At 43.2% G+C, this 8,338-nt stretch overlaps 1 pseudogene across 1 annotated transcript; it reads right to left on the bottom strand.

The window, feature by feature from the left end:
- Nucleotides 1-2,062: 2,062 nt before the first annotated feature.
- On the bottom strand, nt 2,063-2,704 carry LOC103268795 (annotated as a pseudogene). Its single transcript, XR_504841.2, has one exon. The product of XR_504841.2 is annotated as a signal recognition particle 14 kDa protein pseudogene (transcript).
- Between the last annotated feature and the right edge of the window lie 5,634 nt (nt 2,705-8,338).

Genomic DNA, 8,338 nt, shown 5'->3' with positions numbered 1-8,338 from the left:
TGCACTCCAGTCTGGGCGACAGAGTGAGACTCCAACTCAAAATAAATAAATAAATAAATAAAAAGAAAAAATTCAGATTCCAGCTTCCTGCCCCATATTCACTGCATCAGTCTCAAACCCTGGAATGTGTATTAAAAATTTTTTTTTTGGCTGGTCGCAGTGGCTCAAGCCTGTAATTCCAGCACTTTGGGAGCCCAAGGCAAGAGGGTTGCCTGAGTCCAGGGGTTCAAAACCAGCCTGAGCAACTTGGTAAGACCTCGTCTCTACAATAAATCAAAAAATTATCAGGATATGGTGGCATGCACCTGTAGTTCTAGCTACTTTGAAAGCTGAGGTGGAAGGATTGCCTGAACCCAGTAGGTCCAGGCTGTGGGTGGCTATGAGTGTGCCACTGCACTCCAGCCTGGGCGACAGAGTGAGACTTCAATTCAAAAAAATATAAACACAATGTAAAATATACATAATATAAAATTTGCTGCCGGGCATGGTGGCTCACGCCTGTAATCCCAGCACTTTGGGAGTCAGAGGGGAGAGGATTGCCAGAGTCCAGGGTTTCAAGATCAGCCTGGGTAATATGATGAGACCTGGTCTCTATAATAAATCAAAAAATTAGCTGGGCATGGTGGCACACGCCTGTAGTTCCAGCTACTTGGAGGAGTAAGACGGAAGGGTTGCCTGAGCCCAGCAGGTTGAGGCTGCGGTGGCCGTGAGCGTGCCACTACACTCCAACTTGGGTGACAAGTGAGAGTCCTATACAAAAAATAAAATAAAAAAATTAAATAAAATTTGCCACTTTAACCATTTTAAGTGTACAGTTCAGTAGCACTAAGCACATTCACAAAAAGTGTTGTGACTTTATCACCACTATCCATTTCCAGAACTTTCACCATCCCAAATAGAAACTCTATACCTGTTAAGAAATAACTCCCAGCCAGGCTCGGTGGCTCAGCCTATAATCCCGCACCTTTGGGAGGCTGAGGTGAGTGGATTACCTGAGCCTGCGGGTTCGAGACCCGCCTGGGCAGCGAGACCTCATCTCTACAATAAATCGAAAAATCAGCCGGGCGTGGTAGCGCGCGCCTGTAGTTCTGGCTGCTTGGAAGGCTGAGGCGGAAGGATCGCCGGAGCCCAGCAGGTCGAGGCTGCGGTGGCCGGGAGCGGCCCCTGCACTCCAGTCTGGATGGACAGAATGAGACTCCAACTCAAAAAAAAAAGAGAAAGAACTCCCCATTCCCCCTCCCCCACCTCCAGCTCCTGGTAACTTTTATTCTACTTTCTGTCTCTATGAATTTGCTTATCCTAGGTACCTACTCTAAGGAAATCATACAATATTTGCCATTTTATGTCTGGCTTATTTCACTTAGCATGATGTTTTCCGTGTTCATCCATGTCATAGCATGTATCTGCATTTCACTCCTTTTCATGGCTATCTCATACTCCATCGTATGTGTGTATGCCACATTTTGTTTATCCAGTCGTCTGTTGGTGGACAGTTGGGTTGCTTCTACTTTTTGTTGGCTTGTTTTAATTTTTTTTGGAGGCAGGTTCTCACTCTTTCGCCCAGGCAGGAGTGCAGTGGCACGAGCCCAGCTCACCGAAGCCTTGATCTCCTGGGCTCAGGTGATCTTTCTCCCTCAGCCTCCTGAGTAGCTGGGACTAGAGGCGTGTGCCACTGTGCCCAACTCACTTTCTTATTTTTCTTTTTGTAGAGACGAGGTCTCGCTATGTTGTCCAGGCTAGTCTTGAATCCCAGGGATCACACGATCCTCTGGCCTCCGCCTCCCAAAGTGCTGGAATTCCAGGCATGAGCCATCATGCCCAGGCACTTCTTCGGACTTTTGTGGCTAAAGTTGCTATGAACGTTGGTGAACACGCATTTGTTGAGGAGTTCCTTTTCAATTCTTTTGAGTATATACCTAGCAGTAGAGTTGCTGGATCATATGATAATTCTTTGTCTGACTTTTTGAGGGACCCCCAAGCTGTTCTTCACAGCGCTGTACCATTTTACGTTCTCATCAGCAGTTTACAAGTGTTCCATTTCTTTCTTTCTTTTTTTTTTTGCTGATAAACAGTCATATTTAATGAGACATTGTTCTTCATAGGGACAACTACAGAAACTTCTAATCTATAATCCAGGGCTATACAACCATGCAGCACAAACCAATGAGCCGGATATAAAATAAACTGGCTTCTTATTACCAACTACCTTATAAACACTGCAACCTTTCTTCTCTTCAAAATGACCCTAATCTTACATGAAAACAGCTACTGCGGGGGAAGCAGAAACCTAGCTATGTAGCCAAAAGTAAAAATCAAAGGAAAAATAGTAATTCAGTGGTTAGTTGGTGAAAGAAGGGAATTCAGTGCCCTTCACTGTGCTGGTTTGGTCTTCTTATTCTTGTTCTTTTTATCCCTCTTCTTCAGACCATCCATGTTAGCTCTCAGCAGGTTTGAATAAGCCATCTGAAACTTATTCACTTCTTTGGAGCTCACCACAGTGCCGATCTTCTTTTTCCCATCAGTAGCTCTTAACAGACACATGTTGTCTGCGGGCTCAAAGCCCTCCACAGGACCCTTCTTGGGGATGGGTTTAAGTGTCCACAGGACACTTCTTCAAGGTGATGTACATGCTGCCCGATGTCCGGCACTTCTAGAAGAGGCTGGTCAGCTCTGTCAGGAATGGCTCGCTCTCTAGCAGCACCATTTCGGCCCCTCTAGCTCCGCTGCGTCCACATAAACCCCGAGCAGTTAGAGTCGGAGGCTTCCTCAATTTCTCTACATCCTCACCCATCCTTGTGATTTTCTGTCCTAATAGGCACAAAGTGGTACCCTATTGTGGTTTTGATTTGCATTTGCCTTATGATGAATGATATTGATCACCTTTTCATGTACTTACTTACATATCTCCTTTAGAGAAATGTCTATTGAAATCCTTTGCCCATTTTTAATTGTTTGTTGCTTTTGGTGTTGTGTTATAGGAATTTTTAAAATATTCTAGTTATTAATTCCTTATCAGATATATGATTTGTAGATATTTTCTCCCATTCTATGGACTATCTTTACATTCTCTTCATAGTGTCCTTTGATATGCTAAAGTTTTAAATTTTGATGAAGCCAAATTCGTCATTTTTTTCTTTTGTTGCTTTTGGTATCTTGCTAAATCCAATATTATGAAGATTAAGTTGAAGTCTTTGATCTATTTTGAGTTAATTTTTGTACATAGTATAAGGTAAGGGTTCAAGTTCATCCTTTTGCAAAGTACTAAACAGTTTTCCCAGAAGTTTGTTGAAGACAGTCTTTTCCCACTGGAAATCAATTGCCCATATATGCAAAGGTTTGTTTTCAGGCTTTCTATTCTATTCCATTGGTCTATACATCTTTCTTTATGCCAGTACCACACTGCTTGTCCTACTGTAGTTTTGTAGTAAGTTTTGAAATCAGGAAGTATAAGACCTCCAACTTTGCTCTTCTTTTTGAATATTAGTTTAGCTATTCAGGGTTCTTTGAGATTTCATATGAATTTCAGAATAGGTTTTTCTATTTCTGCAGAAAAGTAATGCCATTGATATTTTGATAGGAATTGCACTGAATATGTAGATCAATCTGGGTGGTATTCCAAGCAATGAACAGATGTCTTTCCATTTATTTATGTCTTAAATTTCTTTCAGCAATGCTTTATAATTTTCAGTGTAGAATTTTTTAGCATCCTTGGTTAAATTTATTCCTAGATATTTTACTCTTTTTTATGCTATTGTAAATGGAATTGTTTTTAGATTTCCCTTTAAGATTTTTCATTATTAACATATAGAGATGTAACTGATTTTTGAGGGTTGATTCTATTTTATTTTTATTTTTATTTTTTTTGAGTTGGAGTCTCACTCTGTCACCCAGACTGGAGTGCAGTGGCCGCTCCAGGCCCCCGCGGCCTCGACCCGCTGGGCTCCGGCGATCCTTCCGCCTCAGCCTTCCGAGTAGCTGGAACTACAGGTGCGCACCACCACACCCGGCTAATTTTTTATTTATTGTAGAGATGAGGTCTCGCCAAGTTGCCCAGGAGGGTCTCAAACCCGCGGGCTCAGGCAATCCACTCACCTCAGCCTCCCAAAGGCGCGGGATTACAGGCTGAGCCAACGAGCCCGGCTGAGTGTTGATTTTATATCCTGCAACTTTGCTGACTTCATTTATTACTTCTGTTTGCTTGTTTTTTAATGTGTGGAATCCTTAGGGTTTTCTACATATAAGCTCATGTAATCTGCAAACAGAAATAAATTTACTTCTTTTCTGACTGAAATGCCTTTTATTTATTTATTTGAGAGACGAGGTCTGGCTATGTTACCCAAGTGGGTCTCAAACACCTCGTCTCAAATAACTCTCCCACCTCAGCCTCCCAAACCACTGAGATTACAAGCATAAGCCATCATACCCAGCCTGTTTCTTTCTATTGTTACTACTCGTGTGCTTGCTGGAACTTCCAATACTATGCTGAATATAAGTGGCAAAAGTGGGCATTCTTATTTTATTCCTAATCTTAGAAGAAAAACTTGCAGTCGGCAAGGCGCAGTGGCTCACCCATATATTCCCAGCATTTTGGGAGGCCGAGGTAAGAGGACTGCCTGAGTCCAAGGGTATGAGACCAGCCTTGGCAACTTGGCAAGATCTCATCTCTACAATAAATCAAAAAATCAGCCAGGCATGGTGGTGCACACCTGTAGTCTCAGCTACTTGGAAGGCTGAGGTGGAAGGATTGCCTGAGCCCAGCAGGTCGAGGCTGCAGTGGCTATGAGCATGCCACTGTACTCCAGCCTGGGTGACAGAGTGAGACTCCAACTCAAAAAAAAAACAAAACCTTTCAGTCTTTCACCACTGAGTAATGTTAACTGATATATATACATATATGTGTGTGTGTATATATATATGTGCATATATATGGCCTTCATCATATTGATATAGTTTCCTTTTATTTCTAGCTTATTGAGTTTTTTTAATCATGAAAGAGTGTTGAGTTTTATCAAATGCTTTTTCTGTATCAGTTGAAATGATTATGCAATTAATCCCCCCTCATTCTCTTAATGCAATGTCTTACATCGATTGGTTTTCATATGTTGAACCATCCTTGCATTCTGGGAATAAATTCCACTTTAGTCATGGTATATAATCCTTTTAATATGCTGCTGAATTTGCTTTGCTAGTATTATGTTAAGAATTTTTGCACCTATAATCATAATGGATATTGGTCTATAGTTTCTTTTCCTTTCTTTTTTTGACTTATTGTAGCAACAAGGTCTTGCCATGTTGCCCAGGCTGGTCTTGAACTCCTGGACTCAGGAAATCCTCTCGCCTCTACCTTCCAAAGAACTGGGATTACAGGTGTGAGTCACCATGCCTGGTCAATTTCTCTTCTTGTAGTGTCTTTTTCTGGCTTCAGCATCAGGGTGATATTTGCCTCATAAAATGAGTTTGGAAGTGTTCTCTCTCCCTCATTTTTTTGGAAAAACTTGAGAAAGATTGGTGTTAATTCTTTTTTAAATGCTTATTAAAATGCACCAGCAAAGCCATCTGACCCTGAAATAGGTTTTTGTTTTGTTTTGTTTTAGTTGGAGTCTCACTCTGTTGCCCAGGCTGGAATGCAGTGTCACACTCTCAGCCCCCACAACCTCGACATGCTGAGCTCAGGTGATCCTTCCACCTCAGCCTTCCAAGTAGCTGGAACTACAAGCGCGCACCACCATGCCTGGCTAATTTTTTGATTTATTGTAGAGATGAGGTCTCGCCAAGTTGCCCAGGCTGGTCTTGAATCCATGGGCTCAGACAATCCTCTCACCTCCGCCTCCCAAAGTGCTGGGACTATTGGCGTGAGCCACTGCACCTGGCCAAAATAGGTATTTTTTTTTTTTAGCCAACTTTCCTGCCACCCCTGTTGTTCCAACACACAGTTGAGTTTGAAGCCAATTGCCCAAAATACCTGACTTAAACACCCTTGGGTATAATTCTTGATAAACTCATAACATTATGCTTGAAAAAAGAAAGAAAGGGCCAGGTTCGGTGGCTCAGCCTGTAATCCCAGCACTTTGGGAGGCCGAGGTGAATGGATTGCCTGAGCCTGTGATTCGAGACTAGCCCAGGCAACTTGGTGAGATCCCGTCTCTACAATAAAATTTAAAATAGCTGGGCGTGGTAGTGCGTGTCTGTAGTTCCGGCTACTCAGAAGGCTGAGGTGGAAGGATCACCGGAGCCCAGCAGGTCAACGTTGGGGTGGCTGCGAGCATGCGTGCCACTGCACCCCAGCTTGGGTGAAGGAGTAAGATTCCAACTCAAAAAAAAAAAAGAAAAGAAAAAAGGAATTTTGGATAAGAAGTGTCACCAAGCTACCTAGCTCCAGAAGTGCCTGAAGGAAGGAAATAAAGGACACAGGGGTGACCAAATCTCTGAGATGAGAAGAGCATCGAGAAGAGCCTGGGAGCAGCAAGGGTGCCTTGGTGCATGGCTTCCACCCTTCACCTGTTTGCAGTTGCGTCTGTTTGGCACTCACAGTAGCACTCAGTCTGTGACCAATAGAGTTCTGGGCAAGTCCTTAGTCTGAAAGAGGGTCAGGGGAGGAGGTATTATGTGTGAAATGTGATTCACAGGAGTCAGATGGACGGGGGTCAAAGGCCTCATTCTGAGCTTTTATAGGCCAAGCAGACCCTGTTGCAGGAGGAAAGGGAAGCTCCTTGGCACAAATCGATTAATCAGAGGTTATTCTCACTAAGATATTTTCTTGGTCTCCCTGTGCACAAAGGTACAGAGATCACGAACAGTGGGAAACTATCACAAAACTTATAATTAGACATAACAGCTACTTTCCACAGTTTTCTTCGCCTTTTAAACTCAGTCTCTCTTCTTCCCACCATCTTTCCTCAGGCACTAGTTTATGTTTCTAGTTAAAAACTTGCTTGGCCACTTGTGCAAAAAGAGGAATTAATTTAGTATTTGAATACTCAACTGACTGGTTCTCCATGGGAGCAAGTAGCCAAGTAAATATCCAACAGAGAACAAGAGAAGAAACAAAATGGCACCAAGCCCAAAATGAGAAGTACTCAATCATCCTGCAACACCCTGGATGCGCACACAGAATGCTATCCTCTTTCTGGGTGAGTCATGGCCTCCCACACCTAGCAGGATGTAGAAACATTGGACTGAAACCTGAATAAAATAGTAAGGACTAGTCAAGCAGGTAAAACATTTCCTGGCTGTCAATGTAATAAATTGTTCAACCCTTCTTCAAGATGGAAGGAAGACAGAAGGGGAGATTCAGAAATACAGGCTTTATGTAATCCCACAAAATAGGGATCTGCAATAAAACTTGAAGATTCATTTGTGTTTCTGTAAACACAAAAGCACATGGTAGCCCTGAACACAGAGTTTTTGTTTGTTTTATATTAAAGGGATAGGCATTTTACAGAGCTCAAGACTTTGAATAGATGACAATTTGGAAAAGGTGATTTTTCTTTTCAGAATGCAAAATGTAGATAAACATTTATGCTGTTTCTATTTCTACTTTTTCCCCCTTTCTACCTCTTACTCCTGAAATGACGAACAGACAGTGATAATGGCATCCCAGCACATCAAAACTAGCTCAGAGACCAAAAACCCAAAAGAGAATCATAGCATCAGTAAGAAAGCCTGTGATTAAAAATTCAAAACTTGGCCGGGCACAGTGACTGAAGCCCGTAATCCAAGCACTTTGGGAGGCAGAGGTGAGGGGATTGCCTGAGCCCACAGGTTCGAGAACAGCCTGGGCAACTTGGTGAGACCTCATCTCTACAATAAATCAAAAAATTAGCCAGGTGTGGTAGTTCCAGCTACTTTGAAGGCTGAGGCAGAAGGATCGCCTGAGCCCAGCAGGTCGACTCTGGGATGGCCATGAACATGTCACTGCACTCCAGCCTGGGTGATGGAGTGAGACTCCAACTCAAAAAAAAAAAAAAATTCAAGGCCAGGTGTGTTGGCTCACGCCTATAATTCCAGCACTTTGGGAGGCCGAGGTGAAAGGATTGCCTGAGCCCGCAGGTTCAAGACCAGCCTGGGCAACTTGGAGAGACCTCATCTCTACAATAAATTAAAAAATTAGCTGGACATGGTGGCGTGTGCCTTTAGTTCCAGCTACTTGGAAGTCTGAGGTGGAAGTATTGCCTGAGCCCACCAGGTCGAGGTTGTGGTGGCTGGGAGTATGCCAATGCCCTCCAGCCTGGGTGGCAGAGTGAGACTCCAACTCAAAAAAAAAAAATTCAGCCGGGCACGGTGGCTCAGCCTGTAATCCCAGCACTTTGGGAGGCTGAGGTGAGTGGATTGCCTGGCC

Source organism: Carlito syrichta, unplaced genomic scaffold (genome assembly GCF_000164805.1).
Source record: "Carlito syrichta isolate Samal-C Ts95f unplaced genomic scaffold, Tarsius_syrichta-2.0.1 Scaffold308903, whole genome shotgun sequence".
NCBI lineage: Eukaryota > Metazoa > Chordata > Mammalia > Primates > Tarsiidae > Carlito > Carlito syrichta.
The sequence above is the reverse complement of the archived record's forward strand: the minus strand, read 5'-3'. Positions and strand labels throughout refer to the sequence as shown.